Source organism: Rhinatrema bivittatum, chromosome 1 (assembly GCF_901001135.1).
Source record: "Rhinatrema bivittatum chromosome 1, aRhiBiv1.1, whole genome shotgun sequence".
In the NCBI taxonomy this organism is placed as follows: Eukaryota; Metazoa; Chordata; class Amphibia; order Gymnophiona; family Rhinatrematidae; genus Rhinatrema; species Rhinatrema bivittatum.
Window position 1 is genome coordinate 435,831,486 of NC_042615.1, and position 13,796 is coordinate 435,845,281.

Here is a 13,796-nt window from a genome sequence, read left to right on the forward strand (position 1 = left end):
AAAATGGCACCGATAGCCTTTGCCCTTACTCTGTCACAGGGACTACCGGTGCCATTGGTCAGCCCCTGTCACATGGTAGGAGCACAATATGGTGCCGATGGCCATGTGACAGGGGTTGACCAATGGCACCAGTAGCCCCTGTGACATAGTAGGGCAAAGGCTATCGGCACCATTTTGAAACCGGCAGCCAAGGGTGTGAGTACAGGGGATGGCTCCCGGACCCCTCACTGGACCACCAGGGAGTTTTGGTAAGTCTTGGGGGGGGGGGGGGTCAGGAGGATGTGGGGGTTGTTTAAATTGGCTCATTTAGGCGGCCGAATAATTTGGCGAAGATTCGTTGTATTCGTGGGGAATCGCGATACGTTTCGCTTCCCCTCGAATACAACAAATAGGGCCCTATACGTTGCAGATTCCCAATTCGTAGGGAATGAATGTACACCCCTATCTAATGGTTCAACTGACTCCCTCTCAGGTTTCTTGCTTTGGATATATATATATATATATATATATATATTTTTTTTTTTTTCAAAATATTTTTTATTGAAACAAGACTTGCAATATATACAAAAAGATCAGAATGCATGGCATCATTGAGTTGGAAGACAGTAATAGTATAGCATACCATGGGGACAATTCCCCTAAATATACAAATCAGAAAAACTTCCTTTCCCAAAACACCAAACAATGTGACAACCTCATTGCAAGCCTCCTTTTTTGTAAGAGCAAGTCACCTGTGCCCCTCCAAACTAAACAAACCCCAAGAGGGTCTTACTTCAAACATACCAACAGACATTCCTCTTGCATCTCAAAGCACAAGTATACCCAGGCACACAACACATCATCCTACTCACTCTCTCACATTCCCTATCCTCCCCATCCTACCCCCGGAGACCATTTCCAAATAAAATTGGACAGAGGAAAGACAAAAGAAAAAAGAGGAAAGACGAGTGGCACTACAGAAACGGGGCAAGCACACAGGGCAGCCCCTAGAATTCAGGTATATAAAAGTTATCAAATCTTATAGCACATCTGTAAACATAATAGAAACAGCTCCTATTGGAAAGATAAAATATCAGATATCAAAATGTTATGTCCATTGAGTTTGATACCCAGTAGCAAGTAGGCTATTCTATATATCAGGAGGTAATAGTGCGAAGCAGATAGCCCAGCTTTTGCAGTATATCTTATCTGGTTTCCTATGCCCCACAGTAAAGTCCAGCAACTCCATTTGCATAGTAGACGCCATCCGGTGGTGTCACGCTGATATGGAGGGTGGCGCCAGAGGTTCAATCCAATTAGATAAAATTGTGCAACACACTAAGAGAATAGCAAAGCATCCAAAATGGTCCTGTGTGTAGTATGGCCTTAGAACATCCTTCAGGCCTGACAGAAGAAGCCTGCCCCTCTTCTGAAGCGTTGCTCCAGTACATTGTGAGATAAAAGCAAGTACCATAGACCAAAGCACCTCGAGACTGGAGCATGTGAAAAGTCGATGTGTCATTGTACCGTCCACTTGGGCACATTTTATGCACATGGGAGACAGGAGTCGATGCAGCCAAAGTCTGCGAACATCATCACAGATAGTATGATATATAATATGGAACTGCAGTTCTTGGAGACCCAAATCCTAATTGTGGGTTTGTAGGGTTTTGAAACAAGACAGTAAATCCAAGGCTGTAGTCCAATAAAAAGTTAATGAATCCAAGAGGCATATTTGCTTATAACATTTACCCAGTTTGCTCCAGGCTATGATAGAATTACAGAATGCCATGTCGAACACAGTCTTAGAAAAAGAGGATTCTAATAGAAATGTCTCTCTTACCCAATGAAAGGATTGCAGATAATGTCGCACGTGTAGGTAGGCAAAAAAATGTCGAGATGGTATTTGAAAAGTTTGAGCCAGCGTAGGAAAATCTAGCACAGTTGCAGCCTCTGCCTCATAAAGATGGGAAATAAACTGTAGTCTTCTGCGGGCCCAAAAGCTGAATATAGCACTGCAATCGTGCCCAGGAAGAAAGTCCAAATTGCCCAATAAAGGAAGCAGCAGAGAGGCAGTGCCAGGCAGGCTCTTCAAAGTACGTAACCACCTCCAGGCATGCAAGCATGGGTAACTCATCACTTTTGGAATATCTAAGCTGCGCAGGGTCATTGGGCGAGCCTGCAGGAGAAATAAGGGAGACCATGGAGCTGTCATGTTAGCTAGCAGGCCAGCTTCACAGTGAGAATAACAACCAGTGAGCCATTCCTGTTAGCGCCGTCGGCCGCGGCACGCCACGACTGGGACCGGGTGTCATGGCCGCCGGTCGCGGCGGGACAAGACCAGGGTCAGGCTGGAGGTTGCAGGGCAAATAACTCACCCGGGGCGCCGGGTGTTGTCCGAGCCTCCGGAGGACTGCAGGCGGTCCCTTGGTTCTCCTGGCGACGGCTTCCACGGTCTGGCTCGGCTGCTGGGTTCCTTGGTCGAGTCGGCTCCTCCCCCTCTGTCTCTCTAGAGCCGCGCGCACAGCTGAGCTGTATTCTTAAAGGAGCCATGACAGGAAATAGTCATGGCTCCTCCTGAGACTCCTCCCCTGACATCCTGTATTTAAGGCAAGGTATGACACTCAGACCTTGCCTTGGTATCAAGGTTCCTGGCTGAGTTTGTTCCTGAGCTCCCTGTTCTTGGTTCTTCATCCTGCTCTGCTTCCCTGCTGAGTGGATTGATTCTTGGCTTCTGACTTCTGGACCGGCGTGCGTATTTCCCTGGCTTGACCCTAGTACGGCTTCGGATCCTTCTCCTGATTGCTCCTGGACTGGCTCCGGACCCTTCTCCTGTTTTGATCTTGGACTGGACTTCGACCCCTCTTGTGTACTGAACCCTCGGACCGGCTTTGGACTATTCTGCGACTCCGTCCTCAGACTACTATGACCTGTTGGAGGTGCCAGCCATCTGGAACCCACGACCTGCAGGAGGCACCTGCATCCAGACCTTTCTTCAGTCTTCAAAGGAGTCTTCTAAAGTCCCAGCGGCCGGATCCCTACGGGCTTCTCCTAGGGGGATCTCGAGTTTCCAGGGTGAAGTCTTCGTGCAACAACTACAGCCTGCGGCCTCACCTTTCGATGGTAGAGACCTAAGGGGATTGCGTCCCTTTCAGGTGGCACTGACTCTACCTCGGAACAGGGGTCCACCTTCAGGTTCATAACAATTCCCCCACATAATGCAATTGACATGCGGCATTGTAAAATCTGAGGTCCGTCAGGCCAAGGCCCCCCGTCTCCCTAGAGCATTTAAGGGTTCAATAATTTATTCGTGCCCTCTTACCTGCCCAAATAAATTTCTGAAAGCCAGACTGAAGCCTCTGCAAGTCTTTACTCAGTAACCAGCAAGGAAGCATATGTAGCTTATACAGGAGATTGGGGACAATCATCATTTTCAAAAGGGCACATCATCCAAAAAAGGACAGGGGTAACGATTGCTACACTGCCAACTGCGATCCTATGTTTGTGAGTGTCTCCCAAATATTTAACTCAGAGAGCCGTTAGATCTCTGGGTATCCAGACCCACAAATATTTAAGCTTATTTGATGCCCAGGAAAAGGGAAACGTGCCCGTCCAGGTTTGTCTAACTGGGGATCTAATACCAGAGCTTCAGACTTAGAAAAATTGATGCATAACCCCGCTATGTCATGAAATTGAGAAAAAATGTTTATTATGGCAGGAATACTATGGTGGGGACGGCCCACAAACAAAAGAATAACATCTGCAAACATAGCCACTTTTAGAAGATGGTTCCTGATGCTCAGGCCCCAAAAATCTTTGTCTCGCCTAAGCTTCACCAGAACAAACAAAAGAGGCGACAGTGGATAACCCTGGCATACTCCACAGTACAAAAAGAAGGGTGCCGACAGGAAACCATTTATAAGAATCGAGCACTAGGTTTATTATAAAGAACCTCCAACCATGTCATAAAATCCCAGAACATATAATCCCAGGACAAGGAATCAAATGCTTTTTCTGCATCCAGACTCAGAATCAACGTTTCAGCTAAGGGCAGCTATTAATCTGCACACGTTTTTTACCCCCTGCCTACCTTTAATGAACCCAGTTTTGTCTGAGGTGATCATTGAAGGGAGTATAGTATTCAACCAGGCCACTAATACTACTGCTAAGATTTTAATAACAACATTAGTTAGTGAAATAGGACGATAAGACCCCACTTCATAGGGATCTTATTTATTTATTTATAAATTTAAAAACTTTTCTATACCGTCGCTAAGTTATATACCATCGCAACGGTTTACAAATAGGCACATAGACTAAGGCAAGTAAATGTAGGATATCGTACATTCTAACAGGTGCCAATAAAGTTTGGTTACAATTTCATAAATAAAATCATTATTTGAGTAATGTTGGTCAAGTCCAGGTATATTATTGAGTTACTATCTCTTTGAGATATTACTTCTTAAATGTAGGTTTGAGTAAATTCATTCTCATCTGCATTACTCTGTACTTTCAATCTCTACCCTCCACACTCTTTAGTGAAGGCTTTTTTAAAGAGCCATGTTTTTAAATTGTTCTTAAAAGTTTTGAGATTATTCTGTAATCTAAGTTCAGGGGGCATCGTGTTCCATACTATGGGCCCAGCCAATGATAAAGCCCTTTCTCTCACTTGGGTTAATTTTGCTGACTTTACTGAAGGGATTGTTAGTAGTGCTTTACCTTTTTTTTTGGTAGAAGAACAATAATGGACTATCTGCCGAGTCCATAGATTTACAACAGAGGAATAATGTGTGGCAAACATTATACTGGTCAATATAACTCTATACAATAGATTCTTAATAGGTGCATACAAACACGTATTTGGGATCGGTTTTGGGACCAATTCTTTGTGAGCGGCCTGGTGGAAGGGATAGAAGGTAAAGTTTGTCTATTTGCAGATGATACTAAGATCTGCAACAGAGTGGATACATCTGAAGGAGTAAAGAGAATGAAAAGTGATTTAAGAAAGCTTGAGAACTGATCAAGGATTTGGCAGCTGGGATTCAATGCAGAGCCATGCATCTGGGGTACAGTAATCCAAAAGAGCTGTATGTGATGAGGGGTGAAAGACTAATGTGTATTTTGTTGTGTTTTGAGTGTATGTGGATTTTATCTGGGAGAAAGACTTTTGTCCATGCTTTCTGACAGAAAGTAGTGAGAAGAAGGATTTTTCCCTTTTCGTAGTAATTTTGGATCCTTCAAACAAAACAGCTCTGTGTCATCTAAAAGAACCATGAAGAAAAGGAATGGATACCCTCTGGAATCCAGCTGGGAGAAGAGAAAATGAATCTGGGACTCCAATTCAGAGTTTCAGCCTGGAGAACAGGAGAGGAGAGTTATAGAGCAGTAAGGATCAAACAGTGGATCTCAGGTATTGTTTAGGGAAAATATTTGAAGGTTAGGAGAACCTATTTCAGTACGGTGCTTAGTGCTATACTCCACTCACTGGAAGTAGGGGGACCTTGGGAAGGTATTAAGAGACCAAAGACACAGTTCACTTTTGAAACTTGAGTTATCGCTGTGATTTAATATGGATGGGACAAGAAGCAAAGTGCCAATTACTTTCCATTGAACAAGCTGGCCAGTAAACTTTTATTTTGGAATAATTTACTCATGTGTCCATTTATTGGCACTTGCCGGTCCAAAGACAAATATGTTTGAGGTTATACCTACAGAAAGAGACATTTACACTATACCTTGGGCCCTGGAAGGCTGTTCCTCCTTCCTTTCACAGAATCCATGCCAGGTTTTAGTGGCAGTGTGCCTAGACTAAGCCCTGGTACTGAGGGTTCCCCAACTAGAAAAGGAGATGTGCAGTTTTGAAAATGAAGACTTTCTGTGCATGCTTATGACTGAGATGCACAAATAGCAGACTCTGAACAATTAGTAGATTGTATAACTGCTTCAGAGATGTAGTAATCTTTATATTCCTTTTTATTCCTTCCTTTCTCTCTCTGTTTTTCTATCAGCCTCTCCTTCTTCAGTGCAATGTCAAAAACATCCTCCAAAACTAAACAAATGCAAATGGAGAGGACAGCACTTAAAATAGAACAGCATTAGTCAGCTTAATAGCGAAGGTGCATTTCGAAATATGGTTCAGAATATCTACCGCTCACCATTTGACTACTCATGCCCCAGGCTGAAAATACATAATGATGCAAATTAAACAGAGAAAATGGAATAACTGGAATCTCAAAGATAAGCATAACTAATGCAGAGTATGACAGAGCATCTGTTCTTTAATTAATCTTATGGAAGGACTGAAGCAGTGCAATGAGAGGCAGAGTTTATGACAACTGTTTCTTGCAATTAACATACTCCTGGCCTCTATGGTATAATTGTGTCTTAAGTTTGCATGGTTCATAAAGATCACAACCAACAAATAAACTCAAATTAGCATGTAGCGGTACCCCCGTTTGACTGGTCAGCCACTTTTGCCGGGTTTCATCCAGCGGGGAAGGGGAGTTTAAAGCTCCTGGACCCTTGGCAAGGTCATGTAAACCCAGTCCTAAAATCCCTCTGTCAGCATTGGCTGGGCAAGGGCATTGCAATGGGAGACACAAAAATGCCAGAAAAGGAAAATACAAAAAACAATTACCAGTAACCACTCCAGTGCCTTTCAGCTGGTACTTAAGGAATTGAAAAAGATAATGAACAACATAAAAAAATACTCAAGTCAGAAAAACCATTGTCTCCATTTTTCTTCCCTTTGTTCTTCTCCTCCCTGCTTCACCAGCTTCCATATCCAACACCCTTCTCCCTGAAGAGTAGGGTAGCTTGATTGTAGCTCCAGCATAAACTGGGAAAAGGTGACAAAAATCCCCCTAGTTCAGAATCCAAACAAAACCCAGCAAATCCTACTGGAATGTCAAGAATTTCTTCACCCTTGCCTTTAACTGGTAACTAGGGCAAAAAGATCAATGACCCAGTGCTTCTGGATAGCAGGGAACTCCCTTCCTTCCAGACTAGCCTTAATCCAAAACACTGCAACAACTTCTGTCCTCTTGATCAGTCCCACCTAATTGATGACGAAGACCAACAGCAACAACTCCTCAGGCTCTTGAGGCTGGATCACACGTCTTGAGAGAACTTTATAGACTTCCTTAAGCTTTTCCCACAAAATGGTGGGGTTAAAGCCAGGGGAGGATTTCAAAAATACACCCCTCCACTCCTACTGCCCATGATGGAGCAATATATGGAGAAAATCTTCAGTGATAGGCAAAACTGGGCCACAAAAAGAAAACAAATCAAAATGAGAACATGAGGAAGGAAGTACACTAACCAAGGGAATATATAGTGCGTTCATTTTCCATGCCTCTGTATTAGTTCCATTTTTATAGTGGTGGGTGGGAGGTGAGAATACATCTAGATTCCTATTACTGCAAATTAGCAATGGTTAAAAAAACTCCTGTCTTTGTTTTTGCCTATTATGACTGCACAGTGTTGGAACCAGAACACTTGTTGCACTTAACCATAAATTTGGTTGGTAGGAAAATGACCCTAGGATTCACATAAATTGCTCAAAATTTGAAGATTCTGTCTTAATGAGAAATGCAGAGCTGCATGGCTGCTTGTAAACCGGGTGACTGAAGTCAGCTGAACAACAAGCAGTATGGACGAGCTATCAGGCCGATACAGAAAGAAACGCGGGAGAGCGAGCGAGCGCCCGCTCTCTCCCGGCACGTGCACAGGCCAGTGTCCTGGGCACGCGATCCAGTAAAGAAAAATATGCTAATTAGGGCTCACGCGTCCCTAGTGCCTCCTTTTTGACAGGAGCGGTGGCTGTCAGCGGGTTTGACAGCCGATGCTCAATTTTTCCAGAGTCGGTTCTCGAGCCTGCTGTCAGGCTGGCAGCAGGCTCAATTTTGCCTGCTGTCAGGCAAAATTGAGCATTCGGTTTTCAACCCGCGAGCCATGGGCTGATTTTACTTTTTTTTTTTTTGTTTTAATTATTTTTTACTTTTTGCACCTCCGACTTAATATCGCCATGATATTAAGTCAGAGGGTGTCCAGAAAAGCAGTTTTTACTGTTTTTCTGTACACTTTCCTGGTGCCGGCAGAAATTAACGTCTACCTTTGGGTAGGCACTAATTTCTGAAAGTAAAATGTGCGGCTTGGCTGAATCGCGCGGGAAAGTAAAATGTGCGGCTTGGCTGAATCGCGCAGGAATAACTAATAGGGCCATCAACATGCATTTGCATGTTGCGGGCGCTATTAGTTTTGGGGGGGTTGGTCGCGCGTTTTTGAGGTGCTATTACCCCTTACTGAATAAGGGGTAAAGCTAGCACGTTGAAAACACGCGTCTAAATGCGGGTTAACAGTGCGCACTGTACTGTACTGTATTGGCCCATAAGTCAGAATCTGCTTTAACCTTCCTATAGGCATCTGGCATGCTAAAGAGGTGCTCCAGTGAATAACTGTGTAAAGAGTGAGTCCGGGGAGAAAGGAAGGAAGGCAGAAGCAGTAAATGAATAAGATATTAGAAACATGTACAGTTTACTATTTCAAACAAAGAATAAGTTAAAATATATCTAGTTAGCTCTTGAGGAAAAATGTAAAAAAAAAAAAAGCATCCATGCCTACTAGAAGTATTTATCTGCTTGCAATCAAGAAGCCTATAAAAGAATTAATTGTGATTTGCCAGCTGTTTCTCATCCTCTAACCACAGAAATTAATCTAGCATGCAAAGAGTGCACTTCAAGGCAGAATAAACAGGCAAACACTATGGAGCTGTTCAGAGTGTTCTCCTTAGAAAAGCCAGTTGTTACTTATTTTGCTGTGTACAGTGGTGACAAGTTTTGGCAATGAGCACTATTGCACCCAGTAACCACTGTTACCAGCAAGAACAGTGAATGTTGATGTTACAAACAGCAGGTACACTGATAGAAAGTTGAAGAAAATCATGTCTGTAGAAATGGCACATTTGAAGTATTTAACCCAGGATAGTATGTAACTTTAATATGGTATATCTTCTTTATTTGAAGAAGCAGGGCTGCAAATATTGGGACTAATTTACTAAGCTTTAATCCCAGAATGGGGAACAAGCCTTAGTAAATCAGGACCACTGTTAATATTCTTCCATAATTCAATAAACAGAGCAAACATGGAGGATAGCTTTAAAACATGCGTGTGAGAATGCTCTTGTACGCATGTATAGGGGTGTGAGCACTCATGCCCATGTATTTTATATTGTGCGCTCAAAGGCACATGCACAATATAAAATATGCAAACAACTACCCTACAACATTCTCGCATATCTAAAAACACTAGGGGTGTGCATTCGTTTTGAACTTATAGGTAAAACGCAACTTTTTTTTTTTTTTAACTTAAAAAAGTGATGAGGCGAAAACGATCGGATTTCCAACTTATTCAACATAGCTATGTTGAATACGTTGGAAATCGCGATTGTTGATCCTAAATAAATATTTAAACCCCTCACCCTCCTTAATCCCCCCCCCAGACTTACCAAAACTCCCTGGTGGTCGAGCGGGAGTCAGGACGCCATTTCTGAACTCCTTTGCGAGGAGCACGTGACGTCGGCGTCACGTCGGAGTGACGCGGACGTCACGTGATTCCCCGCGGGTTCGCTCCGGGACCCTCGTTGGACCCAAAAGGAACTTTTGGCCAGCAGCTGGCCAAAAGTTCCTTTTGGGTCCAACGAGGGTCCCGGAGCGAACCCGCGGGGAATCACGTGACGTCCGCGTCACTCCGACGTGACGCCGACGTCACGTGCTCCTCGCAAAGGAGTTCAGAAATGGCGTCCTGACTCCCCGCTCGACCACCAGGGAGTTTTGGTAAGTCTGGGGGGAGATTAAGGAGGGTGAGGGGTTTAAATTTTTATTTAGGGAATCGGTGCACGTATGGACATAGACTCAACTTATGGAATTCTCCATATGTCCATATTGACCGAAATTGACCCCCCCTTTCGACTTATGGACTTATGAACATAAACGTTTGGTCTGCACATCCCTAAAAAACACTAGTTATCTGCTAATTTGCGGTTTATATATTATCCGGCTAAGTCAGATAACCAGATAAGTAGCTTTAGAGAACATATCTAGCTAAAGTAGGGATGTGCAGAAGGAAAAACATTTGTTTTGTTTCGTTTTTCATTTCGCCAGGACCCAAATACGTTTCATTAGTTTCATAGGGGGAAAAACCAATTCATTTATTAGTTTCATTCATTTTTCGCTTCCCATTAAAGTCAATGGGGGAAGTATTTGCAGCCAATTTTTGGTTGCAGAAATGGGGTTTTCTTATCAGTTCTGATGAAACTTCTGGGGTGCAATCATCAGAACAAGAAAAGAGCTCCAAGATACTTAGACTGTGGCAAAGTGGCACCAAAGTGGCATGAATAGCCTAAGACACTGTAAAGGGGCAAAGGGGTACCAGGAGTGGCAAGAGGAGTGCTTTAACAGAGGTGCAAAGCAGCAGCGAGAGGGTCAAAAACACACCACGGCTTCAAAAGAGAGCACCAACAGTTGCATGAACCCTTGAAGCCAGCAAGAACACCACAAGGAGTAGAGTGAGTCATCTGGTGTATGGCAGCAAGGCAGAGTGGCAGAAAGTTGATAGGGGCAAGACAGGGTGGCAGAGCAGAGGTAGTCAGGTCCCTGTGGTTTTGATAGGGGCAAGCAAGGCTGGCCCCGGGAAGAGTTCCCTTTCCTTTGTGCAGGTATGTTGTGGTTTGACCTGCCACTTCTTCCTGAACTGGTTCACTGCCAGAATAAAATGGCATCTTTTTCATTTGTGAAAGATAATTCAACAGAGAATGCTTTTAGAGCAATAGAGACTGCCATTTGTGAACCAAGAACTGAGCTGGAGATTATTTGTGAATACCCAGAAGATATTAAATGTACTTATGCTCTTCAGCTGATGACAAAGAAACTTGAAGTGCTCTCAGAAATAAGAAAACTGCTACTCAAGTCCAAATCTACAATATCAACCTATGTTGATTTTGTACCCTACACAGTACCTCTGTAAACTATGGGAACACAGAGGATGAACTAGAGTACAACTACCACCAGTTTTCTATAGTGCTAGAAACATTAATGTTGGCACCTAAGAAAGATTTAGGGAAAATGGCCCATATTATGAAGGTCATGAAAACTATTTGAGCATATGAAATATACAAGCTCCAAACATCTTAAGTCAGCTTATGTTCTTAGATTCCAAATGTTGCAAAACAGGAAAAAGAATATTCTGGAAAGAAGTAATGCACAAATACATGAAACTGAAATTAGAAATGTTAGAACGAAACTCAGACAGGCACAGCGTTTGAGGTCAGGCCCTTGTAGTGTCGTAAGGGCTGGACGGGCAGGCACATCGTTTGAGGTCAGGCCCTTGTAGTGATGTAAGGGCTGGGTGGGCAAGCACAGCACTTGAGGTCAGGCCCTTGTAGTGACATAAGGGCTGGACAGTGGACAGACAGGCACAGCGGTTGAGGTCAGGCCCTTGTAGTGACGTAAGGGCCGGAGGAGCAGGCACATCGTTTGAGGTCAGGCCCTTGTAGTGATGTAAGGGCTGGGTGGGCAGGCACAGCATTTGAGGTCAGGCCCTTGTAGTGACGTAAGGGCTGGACAGACAGGCACAGCATTTGGGGTCAGGCCCTTGTAGTGACGTAAGGGTTGGACGGGCAGGCAGATCGTTTGAGGTCAGGCCCTTGTAGTGACATAAAGGCTGGACAGACAGGCACAGCGTTGGGGGTCAGGCCCTTGTAGTGATGTAAGGGCTGGACAGTGGACAGACAGGACAGCAGTTGAGGTCAGGGACATGTATTGATATTATCTGGTGAAATTAATTTAAAATAATGGCTCACTTCCTCAAATTCTTAATAATCAACAAAAATATGTTATACCTTCGAGGATATTTGCTAAAAAACAATCACTATGATTTTATGTTTTAACAAACAAACTCACAGGAGAAGGTATCAGATTAAAGTGCTCACAGTCTCACAGGCTCTTGCCCTATACAGGGCTACAACCCTTCTCATGTTATGGCACTGTTAGATCACGTCATCTACCGGTCCCACGTGAGAATGTTAACTTTTTTGACATTGACAATGTTTCGGCGCAACAATTGCGCCTGCTTCAGGGGCTTACTGCTCAATACTATTCAGCTCAGCGCTGTCTCACCCGATACTTCACGACGTTCAAATATGGCGCCTAGACACGTCTAGACACGTCTAGACACGTCTAGGCGCCATATTTGAACGTCGTGAAGTATCGGGTGAGACAGCGCTGAGCTGAATAGTATTGAGCAGTAAGTGGGTGTCTCTTCATCACAGGCCATATTCTTCCAGAACTGAATATAATCCAGTTATTCCTGGGATTCTGAATTTTGGATCTCTGACTTCTCTATGGGAGTGAAGGTGGGTATTCAGGATGCTGTCCCATATCTAGATCATATAGATGATCTTCCCACCCAGATGCCTTTCCAATTTCAAGGGCAGTTTTTAAACTCCCTCCCACAGCGTAGATATGCTACTTGGAATGGATGAATGATGCACTTCCATTTCCAATTTGTCATACCTTAATTAAGATGTCTACTTCTGCAACCTCTTCCATTCCCTCTTGGTACTTGGATGGCACATCTCAAATCCTCTCCAGAATATCTGTGACATTTCTAATAGCCACACACTGGATGGGTGCCACTGGCCCCCTCTACTTCTCCCTTCCTCTTCAGGGTCATTGGTGGATGTCCCAGGTTGCTTAGAAGCTCTGCAAAGCGGGGGGAGCTGAGTTCCTCTGGCAAGGGACATTCAGATGGCAAACAAAAATAGGACCAGGTCTCAAAAAAATCCAAAGGAATAGAAGGAATGGTGGATATTATAAAACTTCCTTCAGCCAATCTCAAAAATAGCAACTGATAAAAAAAAAACTGATATAAAAACTGATATAAAAAAAAAAAGGGAAAACGATTGCCTTCTTTATTCTGTTCTAAAGCCAAACCCTGAAGAAATAGGGTCTTAGGGTCCCTCTTTCCCCAAATTAAAGAAAATAAAACTGAAACTGAAACCACACCCCCCACCTCCTCAAAAGCTTAACTAGAAATCCACACCTAATGGAGGGGGTTCTGCTTTTTATAGCAAAAGACAGCAACCAATCCTGGGGGGCAACTTGAAACCAAGCTGACATACTCACTTCTGCTCATGCAAATGGACTAATCCTTTTAGTAGAGACCCTGTACACTCATATTAAGGTATAGGGAGGTCATTTTATAATAGTGCAGGTAGAGAAAAAGTCTGTATGTCTTTTACTAGAAGCCTGTATTCTCTCCTGCCACATGCAGAACCCTGATGCAAACAAACACAATTTCCCAAGCCCTGATCCTTCCAAAACCAAAAAGGATCATAATCCCCATCCCATCCCGAGTCCTGATGCAAAAAAAAAACAAATTCCCTCTCACCAAGCCCATGATTCCCTCCTCCCTCTCCTGATACCCACTCATTCAAACAGTTCCCCTGAAACTCGCAGTCCCCTCTCCTGCCCTAAGCCCTGATCCTTCAACCAATCTCCCCTCTCCCCTGTGATCCCCCTTTCCCACTCCCAAGCCCTCATGGAACAAATAAACCCCCCCCCCCCTCTCCCCCAACCTCTCTCTTACCTTTCGAAGGCTGTAATCAAGCACTGGTGACAGGCGTGAGCGTGTGTGTGTGTCTCTTGCCTCGGTTGTGCCAAATTCAATCTGGCATTAGCCAGCACGGTGCTGCTTTATGCCCTGCCTGTGGCTGACAGTTTCATTAGGCAGCTACATTTACTTACTGAGCAGTGCCTGCT